Source organism: Schistocerca piceifrons, chromosome X (genome assembly GCF_021461385.2).
Source record: "Schistocerca piceifrons isolate TAMUIC-IGC-003096 chromosome X, iqSchPice1.1, whole genome shotgun sequence".
Taxonomy (NCBI): Eukaryota; Metazoa; Arthropoda; class Insecta; order Orthoptera; family Acrididae; genus Schistocerca; species Schistocerca piceifrons.
This window is the reverse complement of record NC_060149.1, coordinates 44,094,253-44,116,689: the sequence shown is the minus strand read 5'-3', so window position 1 is coordinate 44,116,689 and position 22,437 is coordinate 44,094,253.

The window sequence follows — 22,437 nt, the reverse complement described above, 5'->3', positions numbered from 1 at the left end:
GGAGGTATTGAATAGATTTGGGAAGAAGAGGAGTTTGTGGCACAACTTGACTAGAAGAAGGGATCGGTTGGTAGGACATGTTCTGAGGCATCAAGGGATCACCAGTTTAGTATTGGAGGGCAGCGTGGAGGGTAAAAATCGTAGAGGGAGACCAAGAGATGAATACACTAAGCAGATTCAGAAGGATGTAGGTTCCAGCAGGTAGTGGGAGATGAAGAAGCTTGCACACGATAGAGTAGCATGGAGAGTTGCATCAAACCAGTCTCAGGACAGAAGACTACAACATCAACAATGAAAAACATCTGGGAAACAGAAGGGTGCCAGAAGAATGGAGGTCAGCCAATATACACCCCCTCCAGAAGAAAGGATACAATACTGACCCTAATAAGTATAGCGGAATTTCGTTACTGCCTGTGACATACAAAATGCTATCCAAAGCTCTGTTAAATCGCCTACAAACTCAGACAGATCGACATATCGGAGAGTACCAAGCAGGGTTCAGGAAGGGAAGATCGTGCAGCGAACATATCTGGTGCCCGAGAACAATATTAACAACGAGAAAGTCCAGAAACACCACAATGGCATTTTTTGATCTCAAGAAGGCCTTCGATTCCATAGACAGAGAAACACTTTTCAGTACACTGGAAGAAGTTGAGGTAAACAACAAGACCAGGAGACTAATCCAGCAAACATTAGCAAATAAAGAATCCAAAGTGAAGTTCATGGGAGAGTTCTCGGAACCGTTCGAAATCAAGACAGGAGTGAGAAAGGGAAATGGCCCTTCACCTATTTTATTTAATGAAGTTTTAGTGAAAATAATCAGGACATGGGGCATAGGAGTCAATGGGGTAAATACAGGGAGACACAAAAATAGAACCACCAACATAAAATGTCTGCCCTTTGCCGATGATATAGCCATCATAACAAATAATAGAAAAGAAGCCAAAGAAGCCCTAGAGGCACTACATTAAATCAAAGCCAGAACAGGTCTACAAATTTCGTATGGTAAAACCCAGTACATGGACACAAAATCCACAGACAGAAACTCATTGGTAATAAAGTATGGAAAGATAGCATAAGTAGAAAGTTTCAAATACCTGGGAGAGAATATACAGAAAAAAGGACTAAATTCGACAGCCAATGAAGAAAGAGTTGCAAAGTTACAAAAAGCCTACAGACTTACGTGGAACCATTACAACAAAAGAACTATTTCCGTTAATGCCAAATTAAGACATAAAAAACAGTAGTCTTACCTGAAGCCCTGTATGCCTCAGAAACGACAGTAATCAGGAAAGAACGAAAATCAAGGAAATGGAAGAGCAAGAGAGAAATATTCTGAGAAAGATCTGCGGGTCAGTTCAGAGACAGGAGATATGTATAAAAAGACCGACAAAAGAACTGTAAAAATAGTCAGAGAAAATTACAGACAACATCAGAAATGGAAGGGCTAAATTCTATAGGCACATTTATAGGATGGACGAAAATAGGCTGATCAAGAAGTAACTGGGCAAAGGAAACCATGGAAGACCTCAAGAAACTAAATATCTCCACAGAAGAAATAAGGAAAAGTGAAAAATGCAGAGAAAAAAAATCAGGAAACACAAATTCGAGGAAACACCGAAAGAGAAGAAACCAGGAAAGAAGTGGACAGAAGAGAGGAAGAAGAAACACAGTGAATATATGAGAGGTTTTTGGGAACAGAAAAGAAGGAGACAAAAAAATATGCTATGGAAATTAATTGTGTTGTAATGCTTCCCTAAATGGGGAATTAACGATAACAATTATAATAATGTAGTCTCCACATTCATTCATATTCCTTTCATTAATAAAAGTTCTTCAGCTTTATTGAAGTGTATTTTTCGTCATGTTTGTTAAACTTCCTTTCACCTATGTGGCCAATGTGTATCCCATTCATCAATACAACATGCCTTTTCCTGACCACTAAACTTTAATGTTCATTATCAGAATTTCCTTTATTAACTGCACTTATCACATCCGGTTACTTTCATTTCCCTACATTTCACTCAACCCCCATTTTATTTTTACATATTAAAAAAACTGGTTCAAATGGCTCTGAGCGCTATGGGACTTAACGTCTGAGGTCATCAGTCCCCTAGAAATTAAAACTAGTTAAACCTAACTAACCTAAGGACATCACACACATCTATGCCCGAAGCAGGATAAGAATCTGCGACCGTAGCGGTCGCGCGGTCCCAGACTGAAGCGCCTAGAAGCGCTAGGCCATACCGCCCGGCTTTTACATATTCCAACGGGATATTTCTTCTTATCTACTGTTATTTTAATTGATACATTAGTGCTTCGTGCATTTCCAAATACCATGGAATAATTTCTCATATTAATAAATTCAGTCCTTACTGTCAGCCTTCAGCAGGATAATACACCCTTTTCCTACTTTCCCTTTCCGTCAACACCTTCGTACCTTAATTATTTTCCTACGTCAACATACCTATGTCGTCACTTGACTCCATTACAATTTGACCCCCATTTCTCTCACCATAAATCTTATTTCGTCATAGGACACCATAACACCCTCTGATGCTCTCAAACACTTTACCTTCACTGATGGAGAAGAAAATCAAAAATGATAAATTGTCCTCAGAGTGACAGAAGACGAAGATTGATAATACGAGAAGAAACTGAAATAGCATTTTCAATAACTCGAGCACCTGGTATTCATTAAACACCTGACATTGCATAGGTTGCAACACCTTTTGAGACTCTCAAGCGTAGTTCACATCTACCCTCGGACTAAGCTATCTTTCCAAATCGACTTTTTCTTTTACTACCTTCATTTCCCCAGGGTCCACCCCCACATTATCTCCATAGTCATAGTAGCCCTCTTAAATCTTCCATCCCTCTACAATACCTAATTGATATACTGCCTACTTCTCCTTTGGACAAATTATTTTTTCAAAAAAATGGTACAACTACATCTTCCCCATTTATTTAAAAAATTACCACATTGTCATTAAAATTTAATCTCCCCTTGTTCTAGTGAAAGTAGTCTACGCCAATTAGCATTTTTATTCATAGATAAGGGATTATAAGGAAGTTGTGGAGTACTACTACACCATTTATTTTTAATAGCAACAGAACTTCGTGTTTAACAGGTTTTTTTAACTTTTCCTGTAGCTACAATTATCTGCATCCCCGTTACTGGTAACATCACAAGTTCGTTATTATTTGGCAACGATTCTAACTAACTCTTGCTCAGAGCACATAAATCACTGCCACTATCTGCTAAACACTGTACTTCTTCGTTACACACTTGCAGACTAATAACTGGATGGCTCAACATCTTTCTCTCATTGCTAGTGTCGGAACAGTCCTCCAACATATCGTCCACAACCTCCCTTCTATCAAAACCTTCCCTGTTTCCTGAAATTACACAGAATTTTCCAGAATTACCCTCATCAGTATTCTCCCCCATACTAACTATTCTGTCCATCAACGACAGCTCAAAATTTTATTCCGGCTTTTCTCCATTCTTTTTCCCTCTCTCTCTTCCTTTTCTCCACAATTAGTTGACTGAGCCCCATTTTGGTCACCATTTTCCTGCCTCTCCCTTATAGCATCACAAATGTCGTCATTCATAGACGCTAATACTTCCTTTACACTGCCATCACTAATCTCCCGTAATTTAGCAGCTTCTGTACTTTCTTCTTCCCCAGAACATGACTCGACTTCAACGTGGTTGCTAAAGACTTTTTTGCCAGTCTGGTTCTCTTACATTTTCCGCTAACACATCACCCATTTCCTCAGCGATACAGTGCTTATTTTGCTTATGTCTGTCCAAAATATCCCCTACACCACCGTTAAATGTAAGGTTCTTATGTAGCTTGTTTCGTCTATTGTTACTACCTTCTTCTGCTCCTCACTTACAATCCCTGCCTGTTTAGTGCTAATATGCACAAAGGGTTTTCTCAGTGAGCTCAAATTACTACTTACCGTCTTGTAAACGCTAGCCCCTTCACAGACGGCCTTTAGTTTAACAGATTTTGAGATTTTGTCCCATTTCTTAGTTTTACCCCCATTTGCTGCCGCCTTGGTGCAACCTCATATTCTCGCGCCGGAGAATACGACCGATAATTCGGCACCTGCTCCCCATTATTTCGGCTATGATTTGTTGGTTAGCGTCACCTCCCGGCACATCTCCTCTTGCTGTTTCCACGGTAAACACCAGTTCTGTTAACGTTACATTCTACCGCGGTTCTACATTATTTGGTTGTCTAACATTACGATTTGCATGCGCAACAACTTCTCAACTCTCTCCAAATAAGTAATGAATTTATCCCTTGGAGCAGTAATATTTTTTTTTTCGCCAGGCCATGGTCAGTTTACCTTCCAGACCCGTAATAATTTGTTCTGGCTCGACTTTATGGTTTAAAAATGACATATTTGTCATCCACATTAGTGCAAACTTTCTTAGGCTTTCGTTTCTGGGATTAAATTTTTCCCCAGCCCAGAAGCTATTTAGCAACTCCATTTGGTTTTGCTTGCCTCAATATTCCTTAAATAGGTCTCTTTCAATTTATCTAGAGTATCATGCTCTTCAGTAGCGATAATCCCCCAAATTGTAGGCTCTCCTAAGAATTTAGGAGTAATAAACCCTACGTTTTGTCTGCCTGGCGATAAACTACGTAGAAGCCCTTCAAAGTCATTTCTTTTGGTTGTACGTTTCTTGTTCGATCAAAATGTAAAAATCGCCTGCTAGCGACATATGATATTTCAGACGATTCTGCTACAAAAGTACACCCACTACTGTTAGTTCCATGTCAGAGGTTAGTTTCAACTTGGCATAATCTACTGCTACGCTCATCCAACTTATTTTCAACCTCTTCTACCTGGTTAGTTAGCTGAAGAACATTTTCTTCAGACACACCCACTCAGTCAGACACACTTCTTACTTTATTCATACATTTGGGGTATTCAGAACTGATTTTGCTCTGTAACAATTTGTGATCATTTACACATATACACTCTACCGCCGCTATTTTGACCTCTGCTTTATGCACACTTTCTTTTATCAGATATACCCTTTGTTTGTTTCCATTAGCAACTTTTTTCAAGGTGTCTGTTAATTCACTTTTTACAGTCTTAATGGATTGTTGGCAGTTATTCTTAAGTTGAGTAATTTTGTATCCACTTTACTTTCTAACGACTTCAAATCATTCTTTTAAAACCGCAGTCTGCTTTTCAAGTTTTTCAGTAAAATCACTGGTTACGTTTTGAATTTTTCCATTAAAATCACAAGGGTTTTTCGAGTTTTTCATCGAGTTTACAGATTTTCTTAACACTTGTGTCACCAAAATTAGTATGTCCATCTTTTATAGAACCCATAATGCTGCTAACATTTCTTGCATGCTTCCAGGCTCTATTTTCTGCATTACTGTTTCATGTTCACCTTGTTCCACAAGTACTTTACCAAATTTGTTATCCACATGTAACACACTTGTTTCAGTAACAATACCAACGTTGTCATCACACAATTGGTTGTTACCGATTTCACGCTTAATGTCACTTTCAGGATCTACATTATGTCCACTAGTTACATTAATTGACATACTTGAAGCAGATTCTACTCCACTGTTTTTAAACAACAAAGAAATATCTTTTTTTTTTTTTTTCTTTATTGTAATTTGGACACCCCATACAAGGTGGGCTGGCAGCGGAACAGTGTACTCCGCTCTTCAGCCATAAGCAGTACAATAAAAAAGAAAGGGAGACAGACAAGTAACAGAATGGCGGTTTAAAAAACAGGAGATACAATAGTTAAAAAACATGAAGCCGTTCACACTTGACGAAACACACAAGAAAAACCGTCGGCACTGGGCACAAACACTGACGAGGTAGATGACACACGTGAACGAAGGAGCGTGGACGGCGAAAAACACTGAGGCACAGACACGACGGCACAGACACTAAACCGAGGGCGATGATCTCCGGCGCGCGAAAGTTCACGATGCGTGTGCGAGTCCGGGGACCTGCCAAGAGAGGAGGAGGAGGAGGAGGAGGAGGGAGAGTGGGAAAGCGAGAGGGGAGAGCAGGGACGCCACGGGCAGGGGAAAGAGGGGGGAGAAAGGAAGGGGGAGGGGAAGCCCGGAAGAAGAGGGGTGGAGGGAGGGGACGGGGGAAAAGGAAAGAGAAGGGAAGGGAAGAGAAAGGAGGGAGGGTGCCGAAGGGAAAGGACACCAGGAGGGAGGGGGGGCAGGGTCAAAGTTGATAGGAGGGGTAGATGGAGGGGACGAGGACATCATCAGGGAGAGGGAGCTGGCGGAAACCACCTTGGGAGAGGGTAAGGAGGGTGGAGAGGTGGAGACCGGGTGGGACATGGGAGTACAGGCGCGGCAGCGGGCGGGGGTGGGAGAGGATCGGGGAGACGAGCGGGTGAGGAGGATCGAGTTTACAGGAGGTGTATAGGATTCGTATCCTTTCGAGGAAGAGGAGGAGGTGGGGGAAGGGGATAAGGTCATACAGGATCCGCGTGGGGGAAGGGAGATGGATGCGATAGGCAAGGCGGAGAGCATGGCGTTCAAGGATTTGGAGGGATTTATAAAAGGAAGGGGGGGCGGAGATCCAGGCTGGATGGGCGTAACAGAGGATAGGGCGGATGAGGGACTTATAGGTGTGGAGGATGGTGGAGGGGTCCAGACCCCACGTTCGGCCGGAAAGGAGCTTGAGGAGACGGAGTCGGGAACGTGCCTTGGCTTGGATTGTCTGGAGATGGGGAGTCCAGGAGAGGCGACGGTCGAGGGTGACGCCAAGGTACTTAAGGGTGGGGGTGAGAGCGATGGGACGGCCATAAACGGTGAGATAGAAATCAAGGAGGCGGAAGGAGGGAGTGGTTTTGCCTACAATGATCGCCTGGGTTTTGGAAGGATTGACCTTGAGCAACCACTGGTTGCACCAAGCGGTGAACCGGTCAAGATGGGATTGGAGAAGGTGTTGGGAGCGTCGCAGGGTGGGGGCAAGGGCAAGGAAGGCGGTGTCATCGGCAAACTGGAGAAGGTGGACGGGGGGTGACGGCGGCGGCATGTCCGCCGTGTACAACAAGTACAGAAGGGGGGAGAGGACGGAGCCTTGGGGCACACAGGCGGAGGGGAAAAAGGTGTAGGAATCGGTGTTATGGATGGTGACATGGGAAGGACGGCGGGAGAGAAAGGAACCGATCAGACGAACGTAGTTAATCGGAAGGGCGAAGGTTTGGAGCTTGAAGAGGAGACCGGAATGCCATACGCGGTCATATGCGCGTTCGAGGTCAAGAGAGAGGAAGATTGCGGAGCGACGGGAATTGAGCTGTTCGGAAAGGAGATGAGTGAGGTGAAGGAGAAGATCGTCGGAAGAGAAGGACAGCCGAAAGCCATACTGGGTAACGGGGAGGAGGCGGTGCTGGCGGAGATGCTGGTGGATGCGGCGGGTGAGGATAGATTCCAGGACCTTGCTGAAGACCGAGGTAAGGCTGATGGGACGGTAGCAGGAGACGGCGGACGGCGGTTTGCCAGGTTTGAGGAACATGTGGATATGGGAGGTTTTCCACAGGTTGGGGTAGTAACCGGTGGACAGGACTACATTGTAGAGCCTGGCCAGGGTGGAGAGAAAAGAGACAGGAGCTTCACGAAGGTGACGGTAGGTGACACGATCGTGACCAGGAGCGGTGTTGCGTTTGGTGCGGAGTGTAGTGATGAGATCCTGTGTGGTGATGGGGGCATTAAGGTCCGTGTGTGGAATGTTGTCCAAGTACTGGAAACCAGGAGTGAGGGGAGGGACAGAGGTGTCAGTTCGATCACGGATATCTGGGAAGAGGGAGTAATCGAACTGGGGATCATCAGGGATGGAAAACACATTGGACAGGTAGGAGGCAAAGTGATTGGCCTTACTAAGGGCGTCAGGGAAGGGGTGATCATCGTGGAGAAGAGGATAGTAGGGGGAGGGTTTAGTTCCGGTAAGGCGACGGAAGGCGGTCCAGAACTTGGACGAGTTTATAGGGAGGGTAGCATTTAAACGGGTGCATGTCTGTCGCCAGTCCCGGCGTTTCTTAGCCACGAGCAAATTTCGAATGTGTCGCTGTAGTTGCCGGTGGCGTCGTAGGGTGTCCGGGTCACGCGTGCGGAGGAAGGCACGGTAGAGACGACGGGATTCACGGAGGAGGAGGACGGCCTGTGGTGGTAAAGTAGGACGGTGGGGGTGGATGGCAACAGTAGGGACGTGGGCCTCCACGGCCTCAGACAAGGTCTGCTGGAGAAAGGAGGCGGCATGGGTGACATCATTGGGACGGCGGTAGGCGAGAGGGTGGCTATCGACCTGAGTGGAGAGGGTATCCCGGTAGGCATTCCAGTTGGCATGGGAACAGTCATGGATGTACTTAGGGGGAGGGTCATGACGAGGGTCGGGGCGGGGGCGACGGCCGTCTGAAACGGTGAGGAGGACAGGGAGATGGTCGCTACCAATAGGCTCCAGGACATCCACCGTAATGCGACCAAGGAGGTTGGGGGAGGAGAGAATAACATCGGGAGTGGAGTTGGATTCGGGACGGGTGTGCTGGGGGATGGGGATGAGGTCGCCTTGAAGGGAGGAGAGGAACCGATGCCACCGCCGTAACTGGGCAGCGGAGCGACTATGGATATTGAGGTCGGCGGCGATCACATAGGAGGAGAAGGTACGGTCGATGTGGGAGAGGAAGTCGAAAGGAAGAGGGGCGTTGGGGCGGACATAGATGGTGGCACAGGTAATGGTAAGGCCGGGTAAGAAGAGACTAAGGATCAGGTGTTCGGTGGGGTCGGGAAGAAGAGGTTGGAGCCGAACGTGGATCTGGCGGTGGTGGCCAATGGCAACTCCGCCACGCGCAACTGGGAGGGGATTATCGGAGCGGTGGAGGAGATAGGGGGAGGTGTGGATGGAGTGGTGGGGTTGGAGGAAGGTTTCATTGAGGAGGAAGGCATCCACACGGTGCACAGCAAGGGTGTGCAGGAAGAGGTTCTTGTTGGCGGGAAGGGAGCGGATATTGTTGAAAAGGATACGATGCTGTCGCGCCATGATAAGGACTTATACGAGGGTGTCAAGGCGGGAGAAGGTGAAATGGGCCTGGTTATTGGAAAAGGTGGCGTACATTTTAAGGTGGAATATGGAACGGGCGGCGAGGGAGATCTGTTGTAAGGTGTGGGGGCGCTGAAAGGGATGGACGGTTTGGAGGACAATGGTGAGGAACCTGATGATGTCCTCAGCAGTGGGGGGGGGGGGGACGAAGGGAATTGCCAGGAGGGGTGGGGGCGTCCAGGGGACGGACAGGTACGGTGAGTTCAGGAGTGGTGGGAGGGGGTCGGGCTTTACACTTTTGGGAGTAGGTGGGGTGGGGGAGGCTGCAGGTATTACAGGAGGGAGGGGATTGGAGGTTGGGGCACTGCCAGAGGAAGTGCACTTGCCGACAATGCGGGCAGGTGGGGGCCTCGCGGCACTCTGCTGTTGGATGTGCATTGTAGCGCAGACATCTCTGGGAGCGCAGGGATTGAGGGGGGGAACGGGAGGGGTCGACCTTGGACCGCTGATTGAAGAGGAGGGCACCCTCCTTCAGGAGACGGTCAATGGAGGGGGGCGTCCTCAGAGAAAACCCGCATAAGGCGGGTGGGGCCGGTCGCGTTGAAAATGCGGCAGACTGCCCGCACCTCCAGGGTGGGATGGGCCTTCAGCTCCGCCAGCACCTCCTCCTCCGTGATCGACGGGCTAAGCCGAGTGATCACGGCGGTGAGGGTCGGCGGGCGACGCGGGGGTTGGGGTTGGCGGGTAGGAGATGGGGAGGGAGCAGGGGTGAGGGAGGCGTGAGGACCAAAACGGGTGATGGGGAGGCGGGAGAGGATGTCAGTATGGAGGGTCGGGCTGGGGGAGGAGATAAGAACAGAATCCCGTCTGGGAGTAAGGAGAGAGATGGGGGCGCCAGGGAAATGTTGGCGGAGGAGGAGGGAGAGATTCCGGGCCTCGAGGAAGGAAGGATCGGGACGGGACAGGAGATATTTGTAGAGACCGGGTGGGGAGGAGGAGGAGGAGGGAGCGGGGCCTGGTGGGGAGACGTCCATGGCATTTTGGGGTGGGGATGGGGGGCGGGGTGGAGCCTTTTTAGGAGCAGAGGAAGTGGAGGCGCCACTAGGGCGTTTGACAGCGGCAGATGGGCGGGTGGTGACATGAGGGACGGGAACGATGGGGAGGTGGTGGGAAGGGACAGGTCCCGGCACGGACGCAGCAGTCGGCGCCGGAGATAGTGACTGTGACGGTGCAGGCGAATGTGGCAGTGATGGTGATGGCGACGATGATGACGGTGGTGGCGGTGGCGGTGGCGGCGGTGATGGCGATGGCGACGGGGAGAGCTGGGCGTGGGCAGTGGCCCGACGGGCCACCACCCTAGCCGGAGCTGCAGTGACAGGCTGGGGGAGTGGGGGGAAAGGATCAGAACGAGAGGAAGAAGCGGGAGAGGGGGCGACAAAGAGCGAGGGCGAAGGGATAGAGAGGAGGGGAGGGATGGAAGGAGGGGGGTGGGACTGGGCACACCAAGTGATAGTGGTGGAGGCGGCGGAAGGGGACGTATACATGATGGCGGTGGTGGTAGTAGTGACGGTGGTGGTGGGGGCGGACATGACGACAAGAAGAAGAAAGAAAAAACACAGCACTAAAAGGACAGGACACACACTGGGAGACGATGGACGGCGACGGCGACGGCGACGGCGACGGCGACGGCGACGGCGACGGCGAGAGGCAGGGACGCTGCTGCCGCGGACGGGGCCGGGGCGGCGGCGGCGGCTGCTGCTGCTGCTGCTGCTGCTGCTGGCTGGACTGCTGCTGGCTGGACTGCTGCTGCCACCGGAGGGCTGGCGGGCTGGCTGGCTGGCAGGCTGGCTGGCTGGCTGGCTGCGGGACCACTGCTGCAGGCCGGGACCGGGAACTGCTGCTGCTGCTGCTGCTGGCTGGCTGGCTGGCTGGCTGGCACCTGGAACCCCTAGCACTTCGATGAGCGCGAAAATTGCACTATCGAAGGGCGGCAACCTTTCGGTGTACCGCCGGAGATGAAGAAATATCGTCAAAAACCTCCTATTTTACTTTAACATCTTCTCCTTCTCTCTGTTCAGACGTGCTAGCTTGTGAAGCACTTACCCTGAATGAGAGTCCCTCCTCTTTTATAGCACTTACAAAATCTTTATCACTTAGCATGTTACTCAGTCTTTCAGCACACACACACAACAAATGCAGCAACCTCGGCGTACTGAAACTGCGAGTCCGACCTCCTTCACCTGCCGTACGAGTATCATGGTCCCCGCTCGTTCTGCAAGACGGCAGCGCTGCCCTGCCATACTGCTGCTCGTAGATAGCGCTATGACGCCGTATGCTGCTTCTATGCGCCTTCGTTATTATTATGGCTGTTTAACATCTTCTTCTTTCTTGTATCTCCGGTGATTCAAAACGGTTTCCTTCCAAAATTCCGCCTCTTCCGATTTACAAAATTTTTCACTGTCGGTCGCTATACGGTCTTTCACAAAACTTCTCTCACCACGGATTCAATGTACTACGGCTTTTTAATGTTTTCTCGGCACATATGCACCATGTACGGTGCCGCGGTTTTTTCCGTCCTTTTTACCAGCAACTACCTGTGAACTGATCCCCAGTGGGAAAGCCGAGCAGAAACCTACCGTACTGCTACTCGCGCCAGGCTACATACAACGTAAATATTCTATGTTTCGGGAAAAGGTTTTAATTTTGGATGAAATGTGAAAATACTGGCAAAACTTTTGTATATTCTGAAGTCTAGAATTACAAGTTCACTGCCAAGCTCGTGTTATTCCTGACACAGTCATGCACAAACCTCACGTTAGCAAGTATATGGTAACGTATGTCCCGAAATCTGAACAGTTACTAAGCACGGATTGTTCTTAAATGAAAATGCCCGCCACATTATTAAGTTTATCAGCGTCTAATGCACTCAAGATTTTCGTCACTGATCTGCGCAATATGCCACGCGGAATTACTGTATTTTATCATACACAAAATTACTTAAAAAATCTGTACTTTCTAAAAAAAACACACCGGAATAAATATGTCTTCACTTTAAAGCACGCTTGAGGCATGTAGCACAACTAAAACCGGCGGACTATAACTTTCTTCGGAGCTCATACTACACACGACCGTAGCATTCAAAGGCTGGTCTCCGACTACCTAGACTGCTGTGAGCGCTCTCTATCTCCAAGAGAAAAGACGCGCGAAAAATACTCCGTTCTGATTGGTAAGTTTTCTTTTAGGCCATTAGCAAAACGTTATTTTCCCGCGTTAGTCGGCGCTTTTCGTGACTAACCAATCAACAAAATACACACTTTCGAACTGCACTTTTTCCCAAATCAAATATTTAACATTCTGAAATTTTGATTATACTTTACGTAAGTAAGTACTTGCATTTGCGCTCTAATTGACTTTAGTTTTACCATAAACTTATTTAACATACTGTGAGACAAAATTCACCGTCGTCCGCAATCACACTTCTTAAAAAATTCTCACGCTAGTTCGTACGGCGTTTGTCAATATGACAACGATTCACATATTTACTTTGGACGACATTCACGCATCTTCTTAGACGAATGATATTTTAAACGTGAAATTTAAAACTAGAGCCGTCATTCCGCTGTGTTCCATTGCCACACCAGACCGTTCGACGAATGACTCGTCGTGTTCAGGGCAAAGGCGTTTGCTAGGTGGAACGTAATCTAAATTTATGTTCAGAATGTGTCAAATTAAAAAAATTACGAGCAATTTCTTCTACCAGCTGTATGCCTGTCACGGAACATATCTGAATAAAGGTATTTGCCGGCCGGAGTGGCCGAGCGGTTCTAGGCGCTACAGTCTGGAGTCGCGCGACCGCTACGGTCGCAGGTTCCAATCCTGCATCGGGCATGGATGTGTGTGATGTCCTTATCCTGCATCGGGCATGGATGTGTGTGATGTCCTTAGGTTAGTTAGGTTTAAGTATCTCTAAGTTCTAGGGTACTGATGACCTCAGAAGTTAAGTCCCATAGTGCTCTAGGCCATTTCAAACATTTTTGAAGGTATTTAATGCAATAATTGTTAATACTTTTAAGCTGATTCATATTTGTCATGCTGTGAAAAACACTGAGTGACGTCATCTCAGGTTTAACAGATTTCTTCCAGTAAAATAATGTAAATGAGGTTATGAATGGGATCCACTTTGTGTTTTCCTTTTGTTGGACAAAGTGACCTTGCAACGTCGAGCCATGTGCGGACAGTGAAAAGCACATTTACAGATAGATAAGAAGTGGGTGCGGACGCGAGTCGATTTCCTCCCCACATTTGTAATGTTATGATTCCACAACTAGTGCGAGCAGATCTAATACCGGAAGTGGCAGCAGCAGATGGTGGTAAAAAATCGTCACTATTATTTAAGACACGCAACGCAAGATTTTCCGAACTAAAATACACTGCTTTCCAAAATTAGAGCAACGCACGAAAGTTTTGAAACGTTGTGTTTATTTTGTCACAAAACAGTATAAACAGGTGACAGCAAACTAGAAACAATGTAAAGAAGACATAACATGAACAGCTGCAACATGGTCTACCGTATCTTCCTTCGTCGTCGGCGTTGTCGATGTTGCCGTGAGGCACCGTTATACCAAGTGGAAAGGCGCGTCGATCTTAGAGCATGAGATATGGTAACCTTAAGTCATTGACAACACATAACGGTCACGGTAGCACCTGATTCCAGAACAGCTGCAGTAGTTAGGATCTACGAACTACCCCCTCTTGACCAGGTCCCCAAAACTTAACTCGTAACGAGATCCCTTCGAAGAAAGTTGTCATAACGATCGTCTATAAAGGCTTCGTACAACGATAAGAAATGTTACAGTTTATGGAATAATAACAGATACGACCAAAATGTCGTGTTCCTTCTGTTCCATTTAACATAACTATGTTCACCACTCATTCACCGAAACCCTTTCATGAACAGTTTTGGTTGCTTGACACCAACCGTCAATGATAATGACACAGTTTTTCTCCTTGTCATAAATTGAAGCCCGCTCTCCGTGATATAATAAAAACAAAAACGGTCTCAATACCGCGTCCCTGTAGGTGTATTCAGTTTAATGACCACACTTCGCTATCTGCGATTTCGTGTAACTAAATGTCCATTTGTTAGTCTGATTGTATAACGTAGTTATTTAAAACTCGCCCCTATATTTTTTCACAACGCACAATTAGCACTTCTTTACTTGTTTGTTTCTAAGAGTAAACGGAAAAAAAGACGCCGTATCATCAGCTTCGTCGATGTAAAGCAAAACACCTTAATATGCCCAATTTTACCTCTTCTTATAGGATCGACTACCTTACTCATTAATTTACCACATATTATTTCCAATAACACTAAACAGATATCGCCGTTATATTTTTTAATTGTATTCAAAAGCATGTTATTATTATTATGACTGACCAAATTGTAACAAATCACGCGGCGTGCGTTTTTAACGATAGCTTTACACTCGCCCAGCCTTTATTCAGGCAATGTTATATATAAATATATAGACAGGACCGAAATATCGATCTCTCTACCGTAACCAATAGAGGCAAATACGCTATTCAAGTTCCGTTACATTTATCTTGACTTGTAATGTTACACGTCCCCCCAGACTGTGATGTCTTGAAGTGGGTTCCAGACAGAACAGGCTTTTTTTTGTGTACTGTGACAGGAGAGGGTATTTGTTTCGGCGAATACACTCACTCTCAGATGCACTCAACAAATCAGTACATATATACTACAATATTTGAGTTAATGGGCTAGACAAAATGCCCTTAACTGAATTCCACATTTGTTTATAGGTTGTCTTAGAAGTACTTCGCACTAATCACTTCATATTCACACCACATTTTGTCTTGGATGAAGCCCTCAGTTCTTCAACTGACTGTGCAGGGCAGGGATCACAGCCGGGTTCGACGATTGGCATCCTAGGTCAAGACCCTTATCAAGATTTGGTCCTTTTCTTTTCCTCTTAATTCCACTTTTAAATCATCCATCCTCGCTGTTCGGTGAGAGGATAAATCGTATTTCAGCGTCGTCATTGTTGCTGATACCAAGAAGGTATCTCAGGGAAACCTTCGGTACTTTTTTTTATTTTCTTTGTAAGTTAGTATAAGTATGTCTATATCCTCAAGTGCTTTTATTTAGTCCACTCTGAGTGTAGTCTTGGTATCATTCAGTGCTTCTTGAATCTATATTTCGCTCATTATTGATAATACTTCTTCAGGTCTATGTGAGGGAACAAACCTTTAATCACATCAGTATCACAATCTGCCAGGAGGTTTCTCCCTTCATGAGGTATTTTCATTATTTTGTATGGACAAATATTGCCATATCTTATTCAGTCTTTTCCTGGTCGATGCTTTTGGGTGATTTCTCAATAAAAGTTCTTCCCCTACATCATATGTGACTACTTTCTGCACATTTTTATCAAAACGTGTTTTTCTCAATTGGGCTTGATGTTTCAGGTTTTCGTAGACCTTCTTCACCATATCTTCTTTCTTGATAATCTTTTGTTCTATCGCAGGCAATTTCTTCATCCATTCTGGCACAATGCTTTCACCATATACTATTTGGTTTGGTGAATAACCTGTCGATAAGTGCGGTAAGTCATTATACACTTTCTCAAATTCATAAATGCAATCGATCCATTTATAATGTTGTTTGGGTATGTACGTCCGTAAAAATAGGTTCAACTCTCGGAAGATTCTCTCAACCGGATTTCCACAAGGGTAAATTCTTGAGATGTAAATGTGCTGGATTCCTTGTTCTTTCACAGTGTCTCTCCATACTTTGCTTGTATAATAAGCAGCGTTGTCTGTCAAAATCATTATAGGTTTGCCAAGCTCAGTTATATAGTTGTTGATAAATTTGCGTAACATAGGTCGAACATGGAGATTTTTCAAAGGATATAATTTCACATATTTTGAAAAGAGATCATAGAAAGCCAAAACATATTTCAACCGTCCACGTGTCATGGGACATGGCCCACAGACGTCACATGACACCAACATTAAAGGTTGTTGTGGGATGATCGGATGTAATTCTATCTTCCGACAATAGTTTATGGGTTTTGCCTTCTGATATATTTTGCACTTCTTAAGAATATTTGTAGCTAGACGTCCCAAATTTGGATGATAGCAGTATTGTGCTATTTTGGCTGTACATTCAGCGGCACAAAAATGACCCCAATTCTAAATATTTATTTGGAACATAAACTTTCCAAACATCTTCTTCATCCTTCCTCCGATACAATATTCCGGATTTTAATTGACACTGTTCTTGAGAGTGACTTAGCATTTTGCTTTAAACAGCACGTCTAATGGCTTTTCACAACTTATCATCTTCTTGCAGTTGTGGAAGACTTCGACATAGCTGTCAAATCTGCCTCTCACAATATTGCCTTGATAAATTCATGACTTTAAAGTCAATAGTCCGTTCTTCACACTCGTCGTCATACTTTCTTTTCGGTAGTCTTGAAAGAGCATCGGCTATGATGTTGTCTTTCCCTCTGATGTATTTGATCGTAATATCATATTCTTGCAGTAGCAAGGCCCACAGGGTTAAACGTGAATGGAACATCCTTCCCCTTAAAATAAAAGATAAAGCTTTGTGGTCGCAGAATACAATCATCTTCTTTCCATATACAAAATAGCGAAACTTTCTAAGGGACCAGACCACGGCCAGTACTTCCAATTCAGTAGTACAATAAGCACGTTCACAGCTAGAGAATGTTCTGCTGGCAAACCCAATTATTTTGATGGTACTGATATCTTCTGGATTGTCCATCTGGAAAAGAGTGGCACCCAATCCTGTTTCAGAAGTATCCGCAGCAATATAAAAATCTTGATCAAGTCTCGGATGATGTAACGGTGGAGCATTAGTGAAAGCATTCGGAATTCCACTCCCACATGACATATTTTCTTAACAGCTGTAAAAAACAATCTTGGCTTCCTAACTGATTGGGTAAAAATCGTCGAAAAAAAGAAACTAAGCCGATAAACGACTTTAATTCCGTTCTATTCTTTGGATAAGCACATCTGTTAATTGGATCCATCTTTTTAGGATTTGGTTTCATCCCTTCAGGAGTAATTATATGTCCAAGAAATTTCAATTGGTTATGGGCAAAATTGGATTTGCTCAAATTTACAGTAACTCCGTATTCCAAATATTCGCAAAAACTCTTCTTAATAAGTCCAAATGTTCCTCCCAAGTTTCAGGAGCAATTAGCGAATCATCCACATATAAAGTAACTTCATTGAAAAGGTCTCTGCCCAGTACGGTATCTAATGCCGATATGAAAACACCACCGCTTATTTTCATCCGTAATGGCATGACGGTAAACTGGTAACCTTGGCCCAGAAAAACGAATGCAGTATATTTTCGAGATTCTTTCGATATTCTAGTTTGTCAATATGAATTACGCATATCCAAAGAAGTTAAGAAGCGGGCACCATAAAACTTTTGTACTAACTCTTCTATGTTCTCCGGTCGCGTTTGTAGAGGTATAATGATCTTATTGATCTCTCTGGCATCCAACACCAATCTGATGTCACCATTGGGTTTAATTACCGCCACAAGAGGGTTACAATATTCGGAATCTGAGGGCTCAATAGTACCCCATTCAAACATTTTATTGATTTCCTTTCTGACTACTTCTTTCTTTGTCCGTGGGATAGAATAGGAAGTACGACAAAAGGGTTTATGTGCATACGTCTTTATATGGTATTCAAAGTCTTTTATTATACCCGGACGTTTACTAAAAATCGATTGATATGCTTCCAACAAGTAGTACAATTAGTCACTCTGGATAACAGAAAATATTCTGATTCTAACACCTTTTCCTGCAATGACATTTTATCCACCATTTCTTCAGAACATGCAATAAGGCAGATATCATAAACATTTTCATCATCAATACTGACCTATTTTACCATTAGATTCATACACAATTCATTTGGAATTACTCGGCCCTTTCTCATGGTGGCTGTCAAAACATTACCATTGGAATTAAACATACATTCACCTTTCTCTAAATTAATGATTGCACCGGTCTCACATAAAATATCCAAACCCCAGATACATGGTACTGTCATTTTAGGAACAACCAGGAATGTACTTTCTACTTGAGCCCCCGGTATTGTAACGTCGACACGAACCTGTTTCACAACTTTTTGCATTTTTGCGCTGAACGCCCAAGACACGGTACATCCTGTGATAGGAAAAGTGAGCATTTTTAGCCCTCGGCTTATCTGTTTTAAACAGTCCAGCGTCATGACTCTAATAGTCGCTCCAGTATCAATTAATATTTCAGCACCAACATAGTTTATACTTGTTGGAATTATAGCCTGTAAAATTTGTCCGCATTTATTAGAGACTTCGGGTTTTTCTTCAATTAATTCATTCCTTATATCCTGATCATTATTGTACCTTAATTCTCCCAGTTCAAATTGATGCCTGCTTTCCTTCTCCTTTCCAGTCATCCTAAGAAGGCATTTGATAACTGGTTTTAGTTTAATCTATCTCGTTGAGTCATCGGTGGGGGTTCATGAACTTCCACAATCCGTACAGTATGATCCGAGTTATGGTATTCACCCCGTCGCACATTGAAGGATCGTTCGCCCATTGGTATAACTCCTTGTGCTGGATGAGGACTTGAGGCATTTGTTCCATCCTGTTGATGAACATTATACTTCGAATTACCTTCCCAAGGTCGAATACAATTGGGTTCATTACTTGGGTACCTGTTACTCATATTAATATCACTACTATGCACATTCGCGTCACCATATCGATGTTTACCTCTAGCACAGTAAGTATCTCTTCTGTATTCATTATAATCATTGTTTTTATTGCATCCAGAGGACGAAGATTGCCCACGCTCCTGTGGTGCGGGTTTGACCTGGTTTTCGGTATTATTATTATCATACATTAAATTATTATTATAATTATTCGTATTACTATGAGTGTGAGTCGATATTTGATTACTACTCATTTGTCTTGCGTCTTCCATAATCATATCTATAGAGTCAATCACCGACAACAATTGTTCTACATCGTGGTCAGGAACATTTATTAACTTTTCACGTATGTTTATGGGCAACCTTCCCTTCAAAATTCTGATCACTTCCTCGTGAGAAATCGGATCACTCCAGTAACGTGTCTTATTTATGTACTTTTCAAAATATTGCCTTAAAGTACTCCTTTTACTGTTAAAATACTCAGGTTGATAAACCTTTTTTCTTAATTTCTCTTGTTTACTCGACGACCACATAACACTTCTGTCCGCTACTGCTATACCATAACCTTAAAGTTGGAAGCAAAGTTGGCAACAATATGTATTCAATTGAAAACAAACAGTTCCTAAGCAAAGTCAAACAGTACACTACAGTAAATAAGCAACAACCTGCCAAAGGCCTCAAGATCAACAAAACAATAATTCACTTTCAGGTAACACTCAGATAGAATAAAGTTTAAGTCATGTATAACATTAACAGTATATATACATACAGCAGCCTGCCCCCAGTCTCTTTATTAACCAGGCAGTATTTTATGGTTCATAAAACAGTTACTTAAGTCTGATGGCTTTTTAGGCCTCCTATTTTCTACATCTTTCAGTAAGCTATTCAGATCTTGCCAACGTTTTGTTTCATCAGGTGGCTTTTTAGGTTTTGGAATTTTAATGTCTTTAGCAAGGTACAGCATCACCTGTTCTGCTATTATTTTATCAGGTGGTTCTTTTTGTTCCTGTATTTCACACTCCTTCAAAACATTTGTTAAGGCTTGGCCCAGTATAGTATCATCTGGAGGTTCCTGCAACTTCTGCCCCTGTGTTACATTACAGAATAATTCCTTCGGTTTTGGCCCAGTTTGACTTTCTGTATCTTTCTTTGGTAAAATGTCACTAATGTTTTCGTACCCTCTGCCAGTAAAAGTATATTCACTTTCGTTTACACCTGAAAAATTCATCTTCACTGGAGTCGTCACTACTCTCTTCCTCACCACCAGATTCAGTAAGTATGCGACTTTTGAACAATAGAGAAGGTTAGTATATTCATTCTTATCTGTATTCATATGCCCTTCATCATCTGAACTGTCACTGATTTCATTTTCGTAATCAGATTCGAGCAGGAAAGCAACTTTTAAACAGTGGAGCAGATTACCACTAGATGTTTCAGCCACTTCGTTTTTCGACTCATTTTCTACACACTGCACATCGTTTGGACACTCAGACACTTCAGCTGTATCACTTTGAACGATTTCAGCCTTAACTCCATACGTAGTATAATCGTCATGTACTTCGATAACCTTTATTTCATTTTCCCCTTTGTTATCATTCTCAGGTAAACGTGCGAAATTCCTACTAGGCCCTTCTGCATTAGAATCACAAAACACCTTTCCATCAACAATAACTTCACCTGCACTGCTTATAATGTCATGTTTACTATCGTCCTCCTTTACATCACTATCACCTATCATTAATTGAGCACACGTCTTTTGCGTGCCGTATTCTACCTTCCTTTCCTCTTTATTCATCATAACTTCCCCCATATCTACGTCTTTTACCTCATACACATCATTAACAGTACAAATATTCGCCTTTTCACTCGCCTTTTCTGGCTCCATTTCATTCTTTAATGATGCCTTTTCGCACGATTCCGATATTGAGTTATCTTTATCATATGAAATGTTAATTTTATTTTCAGTTTTACATTCATCTATTACTGAAACCGGCCAACGGAAGTGTCCGATCCCGCCTCTTCTGTTTCTCTCTACGGCAGCCATCTTGTTCTGACGTCTGCCATTTCTGTGTGCTCCAGCAAGCGCTGCCCCGAGCACAAACGGTCACGTGATTTCGCACTAGGCACGCCACTATGTATCACTCCGCGCCCGTCTTCCATAGGCGCGTCCTTAACCTTCCTGCCCCGTATTTTACATCTTTTCTTCTCGAATTTATTATTTGACATCTTTTCTTTGGGCTCAAAACCGGTTTCCGCGTGAATCTGGCCCGTGACACACGCGGTTTTCAGTTTTCCATTTCGTCTCTAGTTTGGAAATTCCGCGCCATGTATCCTCTGCCGCGCGTCGTATAATTTTCCCTACCTCTCGCACGACCTCTTTGAATCGTGTTTACACGAAATCTATCGTTTTCAGGTCGTTCGTTTTGCTCATTACTTTTACGCAAATAATTGTTATTGTGGGGACGGGTCTCGCAATTTCTTTGCCAGTGATCTTCATCGTCTACCCTTTCCAAGAACGCAGAAAAACTTCTGTGAGTACTCCCAACATATCGTTTAGAATCCTCAGACAGTTTATGCCAAAGAGCCCAAACGATCTCGGCTTCAGTCCTTCTTGCTTTTAGGTGTATCAGTTTTCTATACCACGATTCACGAAACGCTTTCATGGTTTGTCTACCCCTGGTATCATACAGCCTGGTCATTAGGAACTCACGCCACAACTGGTCTTGATTTTTTTCCGAGCAGTATTCGTCAATAAATTTTTGCTTAAAGTTTTCAAAAGACATCTGGTCAGTATCCAGATTCAGCCCCCACCTTTTTGCTTCTCCCGTTAAGGCATTGATTACCACATTAATTTTTTCCTGGTCAGATAAATATTCAGGAAAGTTTCTTTCGCAAATCTTCACAAAATCTAGGGGGTGCCATCCGTTATGCCTCTTTGCAGGGTCGAATTTTTCCTCGCCCTCTAAGATTTTACTGAAAGGCATTTTTTTCAGTAAAATGTGTAGGTCCTGATTGTATTTTTCTTTCCAAGTCATACATTTTGCCTTGGATTTGCGCAAGTAACAATCTGTTTGGTTAATTCTCTACTTGTTTCTGTTACAGATTGTTTAATCTGTGCAAATTCCGCATTACATTCTGTTTGTATTTCGGATTTAATACCGAATACCTTTTCGTCCACTTTAGTGATGACTAAGGGTTCTATTTGATATTGAATTTTAATTACTTCAGTGTCAAATCTTTCGTTAATGTCATCAATTTGTCCTTGTACATTGACAATTTTGCCATTGATGACAGCAATTTCGCTTTTAATACTTTTGATTTCCTACCTTTGAGTTGACTTCTTCAATTTGTTTACTAAGTCTGGTAACCTGCATTTTGATTTGTTTACTTTGTGTAGCATTTTGTTGCCCCAGTGCTGCGATTTGTGCCTTAATATTGTCATTTTGCGCAGACAGTATTCTAAGCAAGTCAGTCAGATCTAGCGTCTTTTCACTTTTAGATTCTACTGCCTTTTCGTGTTCAGATCCTACACCCCTTTCTGGTTTTGGTGCTCCAAACATATCCCTCGATTCATCAGCATAGACACTGTCTTCGACAACATCGCCTACATTGTCTTGCTTA